Source organism: Pteropus medius, unplaced genomic scaffold (genome assembly GCF_902729225.1).
Source record: "Pteropus medius unplaced genomic scaffold, Ma_sr-lr_union100, whole genome shotgun sequence".
Lineage (NCBI taxonomy): Eukaryota > Metazoa > Chordata > Mammalia > Chiroptera > Pteropodidae > Pteropus > Pteropus medius.
In genome coordinates this window covers 5,986,831-6,000,538 of record NW_024351647.1, presented here as the reverse complement: position 1 = coordinate 6,000,538, position 13,708 = coordinate 5,986,831, and the positions used below count along the sequence as shown (strand labels likewise).

The 13,708-nt window shown below is 39.2% G+C and overlaps 1 pseudogene; it reads right to left on the bottom strand.

Moving 5' to 3' along the window:
- Positions 1–4,193: 4,193 nt before the first annotated feature.
- Positions 4,194–4,312, bottom strand: LOC120587284 (uncharacterized; annotated as a pseudogene).
- Between the last annotated feature and the right edge of the window lie 9,396 nt (positions 4,313–13,708).

Genomic DNA, 13,708 nt, shown 5'->3' with positions numbered 1-13,708 from the left:
GTGAGACCATTTATGTTCTTTCAGCAAATATTTAATAAACACCTACCAGGTACAAGTACTACTCTAGTCACTGAGGAGTAGTAAACTTTTATAGTGGTAAACAAGGTAAACAAAGTATCTGACCTCTTAGCCCTTAAAATAAAACAGGACAATGAACAAGAAACAAAACAAGCTATCGACAAGATGATAAAATGACAAACAAATTAAAACAGACATGAAAGGTGATATGCGGAAAAAACTTTGAGTGATATCATAAAAAGTAACTGGGGAGAAGAGCCAACTGAATTAGATGGGGTGCACTGGGAAGGTTGCTCTGCTGAGGTGACATTCAAGTTGAGAACTAAAGGATGAACATGAGCTAGGTAAGTGGAGAGACAAGGAAAAGAGAGAAGAGCAAGGGCAAAGGCTTTGAAGCAGGAAACCGCTGGCTTTCCTCAGAATGAGACAGAGAGAAAAGGAGAGGAAAAGGGGAGATGAGGTAGGAAGGGAGGAGAGGCATTTCTTGTCAACAGCTAGAGTACATTAAGGACAGCTCATATCCCTGTAGCAGACAGAGGTGCTGATAGGAAGAATAAAGAGCTCTAGGGTCCTCTAAAGAAAAAGAGAAATCTAATTATAATGTCTATAAATGTCCTTGAGATACTTCTGCACAGACCATGTTATATTACCCATCTGTATTACATTAGGTTAAGCTATAGCCCAGCTTCAGCTGGTACACCAATCATAAATGCAGCTGGCCCTGAGGGTCAGCTAGCATCTAATCAGAAAACATACATACTCTAATGGTGACAACTACATGCTCTTCCCTTACCCATCATTCAATCAACAACAGAAGTTTGGGTAATAAAATGAATTTCAAAAATGTGTTTTATCTATGAAATCAATGGCTACTTAATACGTTTGAATGTTAGAAAGTTGCTCTTGCTGGTGAAACTAAGGGTATGCAATTTTGTGGTTGGCCAAAATATTTTAAATGCACTACCTAATCATGCATGATCAGAGAATATAAAAATCCAGTGAGGCACAGAGCCTGTACCTTCTGTATGGAACCCAAGGCTTGATTCCAAATTGGTCCTGTGTCCATCTAGCCACTGAAGATTGTTCTTGCCCTGATGCTGACCAGAATCCTGCCTGTGGAATACTGTCACTCAAACTGTGGTCGAAGAACCTAAAGCAGAGTAAGGATTTCATCTAATTTACAGAACAGGTTGTGTTAGCTAGTATTAACTTGCTTGCAAATAAATGTCTGTTTAATAAATGTATGCGTGGCAAAATTTGGTCTGAAATTTGCTTTCTTTAAAATCTGATAGTAAGGTTGGGGAGGAATGCCCTCAGCCACCTCAAACTTTTCAGTGACTACGATTTTTCATTGTTGTTAAAAAGAACTTAAGAGAGCTTGCATGACCAAATTGACTTATATCCATTTGCAACACATTCCCAAGTGACAAGAAACTGGCAGCAGGCATTTAATAGAGAGCAATTGCAGGAAAGCAAATTTCTGCAAATACACACGAGGATTTTAGATTTAAAACCTGACTGCTGGAGTAGCACATTTCCTGAAATTAGCATCAAGGTCTAAAATAGAAGGGGAAGTCCATCTCAGAACAGGAGGTGCATGGCACAAGAACCTAAAGATCTAGATTAGAGACTCTGACACCCTTTAGATAAGGCTTGCATCCTGAGAGGAACTAACATAAGGGAAGGCTGAGCAGAAAACACATGAAGATTTCCATGAATCTTCTCCCATGAGTCTTCTCTATTTTCCCTCTGTGGCTCTTAGAATTTGTGAGCAAAGGTAAGGCCAGGCCTAGCTCTCAAGACAGGAGGAAAACGTTATCTTAATACTCCACTGCCTTCTAGTCCACTAAATAAGTGCAAATATATTTGTGATGATTTCTGTAGCCTAACCTATTCTTATAAACTTTTCTACAAGATGCTTTCCAATCATGTTTTATAACAATTTTTTTAAAGATAAACCAAGGAAGGAAGCCAACATTGTGTGAAGGAAGTTAATTCCAGAAGGAGTGAGTGAAAATTATGGAATTAGAATTCATACTCTTCTTTTGATGGATCACCCGGAGAAGACCAATAACTGGGACCTAGAGAAATGACTTCCTAAGATATTAAAAAGTCAAAGGGAGAGAAATTTGTGCAGGCCTTGAGAATGTGCCTTAAAGATCTTAACTAAGGGAAGTTCATAAACCAAAGACACCCAGTTATGCATGGATACCCATACTTATCTCCCTTCCCTAAACGCAGACTGGATACTAAGGCAAGACTTCCTGGACTCTTCTAAAGGCCAACTTTGGTTCAAGGACTCCTGATGGCCTTGACAAATTTTCTTTGGACTGCTTGGCAGCCTAGGACACTTCCACTCAATCTTCCTTGCCTCATTCCCTCAGCTGTGGTCAAACTGGCATCACCGTCTGATTGTTCTCCCAGCTCTCGCTGGCTCCCTCCCCCATTTTCTCTTATATGTATGTCATCTAATAACATCTTTGCATGTTTAATCACATCTTAGTGTCTGCTTCTTGAAGGACTTGGATACACAATTCTACCATTTTTTTTTCAAGTAGTTAAAATAGGAAATAGTAGTAATTAATTCACAGCCAGTTCCTTCTCTCTTAGTTGTTGGGATCAGTAAAATCTTTGGGTGAAAATGTGTTTATTTTGAATGTGTTTATTTTGGAGGTGGATCTATAGTACCTTTGGTGAGCGTAATATTGTTAAAGTCTGATATTGTTAAAGTCCAATAAGTATCTTTCTTTTAGAATCTAGATGGGAAATTGTAATTTTTAGAAATCTTGAATATCTATAGAGAGATTTAAAATGCCCTCCAGATATAAGACATCATTATTTTTATAAAACAAATTTCCACTGCAGTAATAAAGTTTTAGTTTATGTACTTGTCTAAAATTAGATATGAATGGGACCTTAGGAACCTTTTGTTCTAACTTCTCCTACCCTCTTTTAATTTCAGGAGGAAAAATTTAGGTCTAGACAGTAAGAAGGGCCTTGTCAAGTATGCACATGTTGGGTCACAGACAGTTTCTGACACAGGTGCCCCAGTGCTTAGCACTGTGCACTGCTTCCAGCTGAAGGAGCCTCTGGGTGACAGGGGAGATTTGCTTCACATTTTGAGAGGTCTCATGCAATGTCGAGATGTAGAAATAAGAGTAGACTTATTGTTAAGGGTTATGGGAACCTAAATTCTTGTTTAATCTCTCCTAACAACTGCTGCTCGGCCTTGGGCAATTCCTGTGACATCTCACATTTGAGGTCTGCACTTGGCAGACATCATAGGGGAGGGAGGGAGGTTACCAAATAACTAAATACAGAATATAGCCAAGGGAAGTCATGGAGCCAAGGAATATTTGAGTCTTCCTCTTTAGGATAAATATTAAAGTTTCTAAGAAAATTAAACCGAGGAAAAAAAATGGTGTAGATGATAGAGGCTCTGTTCATGCCTCTCGCAACCAAATCAAAGTTGTGACTGAAAAAAAGAGCAGCAGCAAGGAAAAATTGCCTGGCATCCAGATGAACAAGCCATACAATTAGGGAGAAACACAAGAAATCATCTGCATGGACAGGGCGAGGACGCGGGGTTGCCAGGTCAAGCATCTGAGTAAGAGAGAAAGAGGCTGAGGCTGAGGCAATGGCACAGCTGCAGACGCCTCTTAAAGGGGCCGCGTCCACGAGCAGATTTTTGCATGACAAACCTGCTCTCTCTGTGCACCAGTGCCGATTCGGCTGCGCGCAGGAGGCACTAAGGACTTACAAGGAGACATTGTTGGAGTGAGAGCTGAGGTGAGAACTGCTCTGTACAGAAGTGATGGCAGTATCCATTGTTCCCTGTTGAACCCTCCCCTTCCCAGTAAGCGGACACAGTGCCACCATAACCGTGATGTCCTCGAACTGCACGGCATCAAACTGGATAACAGAGGTTGCTCTGCCCAGAGCATTCCCTGAAACTTCACCTCCCCCAACTCGCGGCACCACCCAAGCCACATCCAGGGATATCCTCAGCAAGTCAGGTGCTCCTTGCTGAGTGGTACCTAGACTCACACTGAAGACAGCTGGCCTCAGTTTCTGGTGTGGCTTTTCTTTCTTTTTTAAGGCAAGGCAACCCTTGGTTGACCTCACAGATTGCAAAGAACTTGTCAGCTTACAATCCCTTATTTTTTATTTTTTTATGCCTACAGCACCTAGTCTTCAGAGGTGGTCTCTCATTCAAGTACTAACCAGGCCTGACCCTGCTTAGCTTCGGAGTTCAGATAGGATCGGGCTTGTTCAGGGTAGCATGGCCGTAGACTCTGGTGTGGCCTTTTGAGGCAACTATAAGCACAGCATCTCTGGACTGCTTACTGAATCTTAACATGGCACCAGAGGGGCAGAAGCTTGGTCTAAATTTGGTCTGCAGCTGAACCTCTCTCAGGACTGTACCACTGGCCACCTACTTCACAAATCCACATTAATAAGACCAGGAGACTTAGGAACTTTGCTTAGTACATAGAAGCAGACACAGAAAGGCAGCCAAAATAAGAAGACAAAGAAGCAGAAACCATATGAGAGAAGAGAACAGAGATCCAGATATAATGGAGTCAAGTCATCTAACAGATGCAGAGTTCAAAACATTGGTTATAAAGATGCTCAATGAACTTTTGGGAAGTGTAGATAAATTCAGCAAAGAGACACACAATCAGAATAGCAAGAGATAAGATGCCAAGACTATAAAAATAATTTAAGGAGCATACGGGACACTATTAAGGGTCCAAATATCCATCTGATCAGTGTAACTGAAGAAAATCAAGATGTTGAACAGCTGTTTGAAGAAATAATGATGGAAAACTTCCCTAACCTGGTGAAGGAAATGGACATAAAACCCCAGGAAGCTCAGAGAATTTCAAAAATCAGGGATCCAAAGAGGCTCACACCAAGACACATCATAAATAAAATGCCAAAGGTTAAATATGAAGAAAGAATATTAACAGTGGCAAGAGAAAAACAGATAGTTACCTATAAGGGAAAACCCATAAGACTGGCAGCTGATTTCTCGAAAGAAACTATGCGGTACAGAAGGGCTTGGCAAAAAAACATTCAATGGAACGAAGACACAGGATCTACAACTAAGGATATTTTATCCAGCAAAGCTTTCATTTAGAGGTGAAGAACAGATAAAGAGCTTCCCAGACAAAAATAAGCTAAAGAAATTTATCACTACCAAGCCAGTATTACAGGAAATGTTGGAGGGACTTCTTTAAGAAGAAAAAATACAAAAGACTCACTTTAGATTGAAAGACACACACAGACTAAAAGGAAGGGGACGGAAAAAGATATTGCTTTGATGGACCTAGAAGGTATTTAAAGAGAAAGAGAAACACTATATGATTTCACTTATATGTAGAATCTAAGGAATAAAAAGAACAAACTAATCAAATATAGTGGATGATTTGGTGACAGACAGAGGGGAGGGGGGTTTGGGGAGCTGGGAGAATGGGGTGAAGGGCTAAAGAAGTATAAATTAGTAGCTGATGGATGGTCTTGGGTATAGGGAGCACGGCATAGGGAATGCAGTTAGCATTAATATGTTGGCTAGGTGGAGGGTCAGGAGAGGGAGGGAGCAATTGGTGGGATCATTTTATGAATTATATAGATGTCTAACCAATGTACTGTATACTTGAAACTAATTGAAGTAAATAAATTTTAAAAAGTCCCAAGTAAGTTAATTTCAAACTGAAAAAGAATATTTTGGTCTCCTCTTCCCTATATAACAAATTACTCCAAAATAATCCTGTTTGAAGGTCATTTATTATAAGTAACCTATTAGTTCACTAGGCTTATCAAATTTCAACTCCAACCATAATTAATACTTGGCATCTTACGATTATTTAAGAATAGCACTGCAGTTACATGGTTTGAAATCATCTTAGAAATTTACATGGTGCTTTTGCCTATGTTAATGGGGAAAATCTAAAATCACTTATCTTATCTGTAATTTTAGGTTCTGTGCCATGTTTTGACTGCCATATATGCCACCTTTTCTTGTCTCCAGAGAGAAGACTTTTAGATCGTTTATTGAAGATTTGAAAAAATATTGCTAAGACCTTCTCATGCAGTGTGTTGTGCTGGGTTGTATTCTATGCCCTTCATCTGCCCTCCAGTCTCACTCTTTTCCATTTGCTCTCTCAGACCCTGGAGATAGACTTGTATGGGTTCAGTTGGATGCAGCCAGTGTGCAGCACCAGCAACAGATAAGAGAGAGAAGAGTGAGCACAGGGTATTAATTTTTATGGCTACTCCCTATGAGGTTACCCCCAATTGGCTGTGTCTCTCAACCAAGACAGAACAACGCAGCCCTGCTCCTCTCCATTTCCGGTAACCTTTGTCCTTGTGGCTTAGATACATGGAGAAGAGAAAGATCCACTGGTCTGGGCAGTTAGGAGAACTTAGCTGAATTTTGCCAGAGCACTTGTGTGGTGCAATTGATGGGAAGTCTGGAGGAGGTGTGGATGTGAGGAAGAATAATCTTGGCTGTGAAAAAAAAAAGAAATAGGGGAAGAGATCCTAGTGGAGGAGTCTTAAGAAAAGGCTTTTGTTTTCAGGCTAGAGACTTAAGAATGTTTATAGGCTGTGAGAATGTGACCATAATTTGACTGATGTTAAGCAGAGATGAGATCAAAAGCATGAAGGAAGGAACATTTGACTTGAACAGCTTGAGCTTTTAAGGAAGAAAATTATGGTGGCCATGTTCATAGACACACCTTTAAAGGGCTGTGTGTAAGAGAGTTGATGGAGTTATTTTCTGGGAATTTCTATTCTTTCTGTGAAATAGGACACTAGAGCGAAGGAGTTAGAGGAGATTTCATGAGAGAGTGAAGTTTTAGCATATGGGGAGAATGAGACGAGGAGCTGTCCAAGCACAGGCAAAGAGGAGTAACTGATGGTGCTGGAGGCTCACCTGAGGCTGGATGTTGTGAATCCCAGTACTTGCAGATGAAAGAATTACTCTCAAGAGCACAAGTGTAGAGAAGTTTAACTGGAACTGGTCCAGCTTTGTAGGTGTTACCTGGTGGTTCCAGGGAAAGCATATGGAATCAAAGATGCTGACAAGAGAATTGACATATGGTTAAATGCCCAAGGGCCTAGGCCATAGGACCAAGGAAACTGTGATCAGTAGAGTGTTGATAACTTCAGAAAAGTGGGGATAAAAGTCTTATAAGGGTTTTGTGAAAATTAAATGTTATAATCAATATAGAAAACTGTCAGGAAGTGCTCTATAATTCTACCCTACTTACAAGTTAACAGGTTAGCCTGCCACAGGATGCTGGTAGAAGACACGAGATGCCTGGGACAGAGGCAAAGAAGTTTATTACTCACAGCAAAAGGAGTAGCCAGAGCTTCATGCTCATTTATATTGGTTCTCTATGTCCCCCAAGTCTCATGAGGGCAACACAAGCCTGTGATAGATATTCACATACACAGTGGGTTGAATTACAGGAGAGAGACATTAAGTTTGGGGATTTAACGCTTTCTAGTAAGCAGAAGCAACCTTGCTCTTTGTCCAGGGGGAGACGTTAGCTCATTCCTTAAGGTTACTTGCTACAAACACAACTCTGAGAAATGGTCTGGCTAAAGAGTATTCATAGCCTTGCATTCTTGGCACAGCTAGCAAGAATATGCAGGAATGCTCAAAGCCCATGGCATATTGCTTCTTCCAATAAGTATAGTGTCTGGCAGATAGTAGGTTTTCAACAAATATTAGCCATAATTAATGATTATGCTGTTATTCATGATTAAGTTGAATCCTAGTTAAAATTCAGAGGAGATAAATGGAGGAGTCAAGGATTCAAGGGCATATATATTTCACCAGCAATAAGAGGCTTGATATTCAGCTCCAGCAAAATGAAAATGCTGGAATGTTTGACTTATTTGAAGATAAAATACAAAGAAAATAAGAACTAGAAGTCTTTGAATAAATTTGTTATAAAAATTATTCTTTTTAACACTGTATAGCATGAAATATGAAAGTAGAACACATGATGAAATGGCTAAAGTAAATCATAATACAATTACATTTTTGAAAACATAATAGATAAGCATGGGATGCAGAAAAAATCTATAAATGTGGGTGAGAATGTTAATCGTCATATACCATTTACCTAAAAATTCAAATGGAGACAACTAGACGTACAAAGCGAGAAAAAAAATTCCAGAATAGTTCCAAAGTCAAGAGAGTGAACAAAATAACCTCCTAGACAACTAAAATAAGATCTTTTATGGTCTACGATAAAATTTGAAGGTTATATAAAAATACAACAATACTTTTCAACCCAATCTTCAGCTCCTTTTCCTTCGATTTTCTCTTCAATTTCAATAGGAATCCTCTCCACTCCGCTCTTATAAACTGGTCTAGTCTGTACTTTTCCTTGTCCCTTAATCTCTGATGTTAAAATCTTTATGAGATCAAGAAGGTGCCCCCAAACAGAAAGAAGGAATCTTCTTACAACTGAATATTCAATGAAACCATATTCTTTATGTGCTTTTATATTAATCTTAATCGAGGGGCTATTTTCTCAGGCTTTCATGATAAGAACATTGGTTCTGGAGGGAACTGGGAAATGCTTTTGTTAACACCATAAGATTAGCCCTCCCTCAACCCTCCCCCAGTTCTAAACAAATATTCAGTGTTTAAGCCCTAGTGCAATCCATGATTACTGATCTAAAGTTATTCAGGGCTTATTTTTCTAGGTACAATTGAAAAAAAAAAACATAAAAAAAAAAAAGCACAAAAAAATGACATAGTTGAGCCAAGCTCCACCCAAATGAGTCAAATTATAGCACAAATGTCCTCTTATGTTTATCATTTTGACTAATAAGTTTTTGCCCAAGTGACTTTATTTCAGATTAGCCAGTTGGGGCTACCTTCAGAACCTGGTTTGTGAAGGATTTGGGACAGCTGACTTAAATTTCAACTGGATTGGCTGGCTCAGCTAGAGCACTGATTGTTGGTATGGTTAAATGCCCAAGGGCCTAGGCCATAGGACCAAGGGTGTAGTTTTACCAGTTTTACCTCTAGGCAGATCTCAGTTCCTGAGAGCTCAAAGATCAAATACAGCATCTCCCCTTATACTTTGTTAGGATGAAGGGTAAGGAAGAGGGATTGATGCCAACTATATCAAACTAAAACCTCTTGATTAGTGGTTAAAAGTTCAATGGTGGGACCTCATATATATATATATACATACACACACACACACATATATATATATATTTAATTATAGTTAACATACAATAATATATCAGTTTCAGGTGTACAACACCATGATCAGATATTTATATAACTTACAAAATGATCATCTCAATAAGTCTTGTGCCCATCTGACAATTGTGGAGCCTTTTAATCTTCTACATACACATTATAAAAAAGATTTGTTTTTAAGAAGTTTCAGCTTACTATTAACTTTATGTAAATTACATGTGTTTATGTGGGGCTTTTTAAAATTTCTAAATCTTCCCCAGCCACTCTTCCAAGAACTTAAGATTTCAAAAACTCTTTTAAAATTAACTTAATCTCTGAAAATTGCCAAAAATAAGCCAATTAGTTTATAGAACAAAATTATTGAAAAAACAAAAGGAGTATCTTCCCTACCCCTTCTGTTTTCTTGAATGTAAATATATTTAATGTTGGAGAGGATGCAGAAAAAAAGGAACCCTTATACACTGTTGGTGGGACTGCAAATTGGTACACCCACTATGGCAAACAGTATGGAGGTTCCTCAAAAAACTAAGAATTGATCTACCATATGATTCAGCAATTCCTCTACTGGGTATTTACCCCAAAGACTTGAAAACCCATATCCAAAAAGATATTTGGACATCGATGTTCATAGCAGCATTATTCACAGTGGCCAGGATATGGAAGCAACAGAAGTGTCCTACAATAGATGATTGGCTAAAGAAGCTGTGGTACATATATACAATGGAATATTACTCAGCCATAAGAATAGATGAAATACTGCCATTTGTGACAACCTGGATGGAACTCGAGATAATCATGCTAAGAGAAATAAGCCAGACAGAAAATGTTGAAAATCACATGATATCAGTTATACGTGGGATATAAATCTAAAAGCAACAAATGAACAGGACTAACAAACAGAGACTCATGGACATGGACAATAGACTAGTGGTTACCAGAGGTAGGGGGTGAGGAGGGGGTAGGTAGATGGTTGAAGGCTCAAAATAGGGGGAAGGGGGAGCGTGAAGTGGGAAAAGGGGATCAAATATATAGTTGCTGAAGGAAAATGGACTTTGGGTGGTAAACACAATAGAATATATAGATGTCAAATTATAATGTACACCTGAAAATTATATAATTGTATTAACCAATGTTATCCCAATAAACTTAATTAAAATATAGAAAAAAAATTTTTTAAATTAAAAATAAATAAAAATAAATATATTTGATAGAGTCAAGATAAGGTGTCTTGTCTCTATCCTATCTTGTAGTTTAAATAATCAGAATGAACTAACTGCAGAATACTGCCCTAAACCAAAAATATGCAAATCTCTATAAAATAAAACTTGAAAGGAAAAGCAATGTTAAGGATGAAGAGTATTTTACTATCAAATAATCTCTTCTCCTTTTCTCATACGCTAGAATTGTGTGAGATATAGGTATTCAAGAAGCCAATGAGTCTCTGTTTCAGCATCTAGAATCAGATGAGTATTCTGGGGAAGATAATAAATCCAGTGATTATCAGAGATATCTGGTCACCTTAGTCCTACCTTCACTCCAGGTGTGAACTGACTTTTTAAAAAATGTTTTGAGACATAACACTTAAGAGTGGATGACACACAAAGGATTGCATTTTTGGGTTAATGATCGCATTTAGTAAAACAGCTGGCCTATCAAGACTACGGAATAAATGCACTCTCCTTTCACTGCAACAGTAAGCTAAGCCACATGCTGGTTTAGAGGTGGCAGTGCCCTGTAACAAGCGTGGATGGAAGGAAAATCAGATCCCTGTTAGGCATGCCTTGCTCTTGCTCCTCTTTTCCCATTTCCACAGAGAATCATAAGTTCCAGCTCAGTAGTTAGCATTGTCTTCTTCCTGGCTAGAAACATCCTCACACCTCACATGACTCCAGTATCTAGGCATTAGATGCTTTGTGTTAAATGAGAAAAACTAAGCCGCACAGCTTGTCCTTAAGGTCTGTTGTGAAATCCATCCAAAAACCCAATAAGTAGGAGTGATATCCTTTGGTGAGTGAATTGGGTTACCTGAAGTGAAGCCCAGTTACTAAAGCAGTAAGCACAATCAAGAAGAGAGCAATCTGGAAGGACTCTAATGTGCATTCTGCCCTAAAAAGCAGGATTAGCAGTGAAGAGAAAAATCCAAAGGCCCTTGGTCCCATATTATTTTAGCAATTGTTTTGGCATAGCTGTGATGTGGTGGATAGAACCTTGGTCTTAAAAATGTAAGACCTTTGCTACAATTTTGGTTCTGGGCCTTATTTAAAATTTTCTCTCTGAGCTATAAAGAGTTGGTATAAAATTAAATGATACAATTAATGTTGAAGCACTCATGATTTTGCCCTCACAGGACATTTGACAATGTTTGGAGATGTTTTGGTTTTCACAACTGGGTGTTGGGTGGTGCTCATAGCATCTAATGGGCACAGGCCAGGGATGCTCCTTAATGTCCTACAATGCACATGACAGCCCCCCTAACCCCAGCAAACAAAGACTTATCTGTACTCATATGTCAATAGTGTGAGGCTGAGAAATCCTATCTAGGTTCATCTTTTTGGTTCTGCTTGACTCAGGGAATCTGAGAATGAATGATTTACTAGGAGTGAGTTTCCTGAGTAGGAGTGGGTAAGGGATGTTGAGGAGTGCAGACTCAGGTGATCATCTGGGTCACTTGTGGTTATATATGGATCTGATTGTCAGTTTCCACAGGCTTCAGCTCCCAAGTTGGTAGATAAATAGAGTGGGAGGGCATGACTGTAGAATTTACAGAAGTAGTTGGTACCTATGTCAAAGGGCTTCTCTGAGTGTCTGAATTATAACCACAAACTTTAGATGGGGTGATATATTGGTGTCTTATCAGTATGTTAAATTTACAAAGTCTCTTCCAGCTCATTTAAGAAGAGTCATTTTCGTAAAAGTTTGTAGAAATATGGCGGAGTGAGAGACGTCCCCAGATCTCTCCCCTTGAAACAACAATAAGCTGAACATCTAAAAATCAACAAAAAAACCCTAAACTTCACACTAACATGTCAGAGCATGGGATCTGTGCATAAGAGCTATCACAGGTCAGAACAGTGGGTGGCGGGCAGTGGACTGGGAGAAATAAAGAAGCTGCTTCTTGCAGCCGCCAGAGCTCCCTGTAGGAGGAGGGAGAGAGGAGAAGGTGCAGCGAGTTCCCTAAACAGCCCTGCCTGGGAGAGTCGTGAGCTCCATGCAGCCAGCAGCGGGACCTAGTCATCAGAGCAGAAAGCAGAGAAGTGGGGATGGCAGAGAAACAACAGTTGATTTTCACCAGCCACGGTTGCAAAACTGAGGCTGAGCCACAGCCCCTATTCCCCAACCCAGAGGGCCCCTCTCCCCATACCCTCTGAGACTGAACACTGCGGAGCCCCCGGGGAATCTGAGCAAATGCTACCGAAACTGTCGCTAACACTGGCAGACAGAGACTAAGGGTAGCAAGCATGATTAAACATCTACAGGGGAAAAAAAGGCATTATTAAGGCTTTATATAAAGCAGTGATACAAGAGGCTTAGATGCCACTACTGGAAACCAAAAGCAAAGTGTCTTCTTTACAACAGACTACAGTCAGACCTTTATATAATAAACTTTTTTTTTATGGAAGACAGCGTAATACACTTCTATTAATGCCCAGGTGGAGAAATAGTCCATTAAATACCATGAACAACCAAGGTGACAAAGCATCTCAGAAAAAAAATCTCCAGAAAATAAGCTTACAGACATAGACATATGTGACTTAAATGACAGAGAATTCAGGATGGTACTTCTGAAAAAATTCAGTGAATTCCAAAAAGAGTTATATCAACAATTTCAGGAATTGAAAAAACAACTATATGAGCAGAGCAAGGAGACTGAAACTCTCAAAAAGAACCAAGTAGAACTTCTGGAGATGAAGAACACACTGCAAGAGTTGAAAAATGAGTTAGCAAGCTTGGGAAATAGAATCGACCAAATGGAACTCATCACCTACATGTGATGTGATTCCAGAATTTGACTTTCATGGACGTACTTAGATGCAATGAAGCTAGAAGTGATGGGATAGGATTATTCAGAAGATTGTCAGTGATAAAATTATATAACTTAATATACAAGGAAAACAAAAATGAAGAGATGGCAAATATTAATAATTGACTGAGGAGCACCTGAAGGTCTAGAGAATTGTTGACAGAAGAGATATATGTGTAAATATGCCACAAACCATGACAGTTCCCTTTTCCCCATAAGAAACTTCTGAAATGCCTAATAGAATCTCTCTAAATTTCTACTTATTCTCTCCATCCAGATACCTCTACTTTATACCTTGCTTATGATTAACCACTTTTTATCTCCCTGCCTAAGAATTTTTACTGATGCTCCCACTAGACCTTTACTTGGTTCCAGTGCTTGCTCTGCCTTTATTCTGTGCCTTGCCTCCCACACATACCTGCACCCAC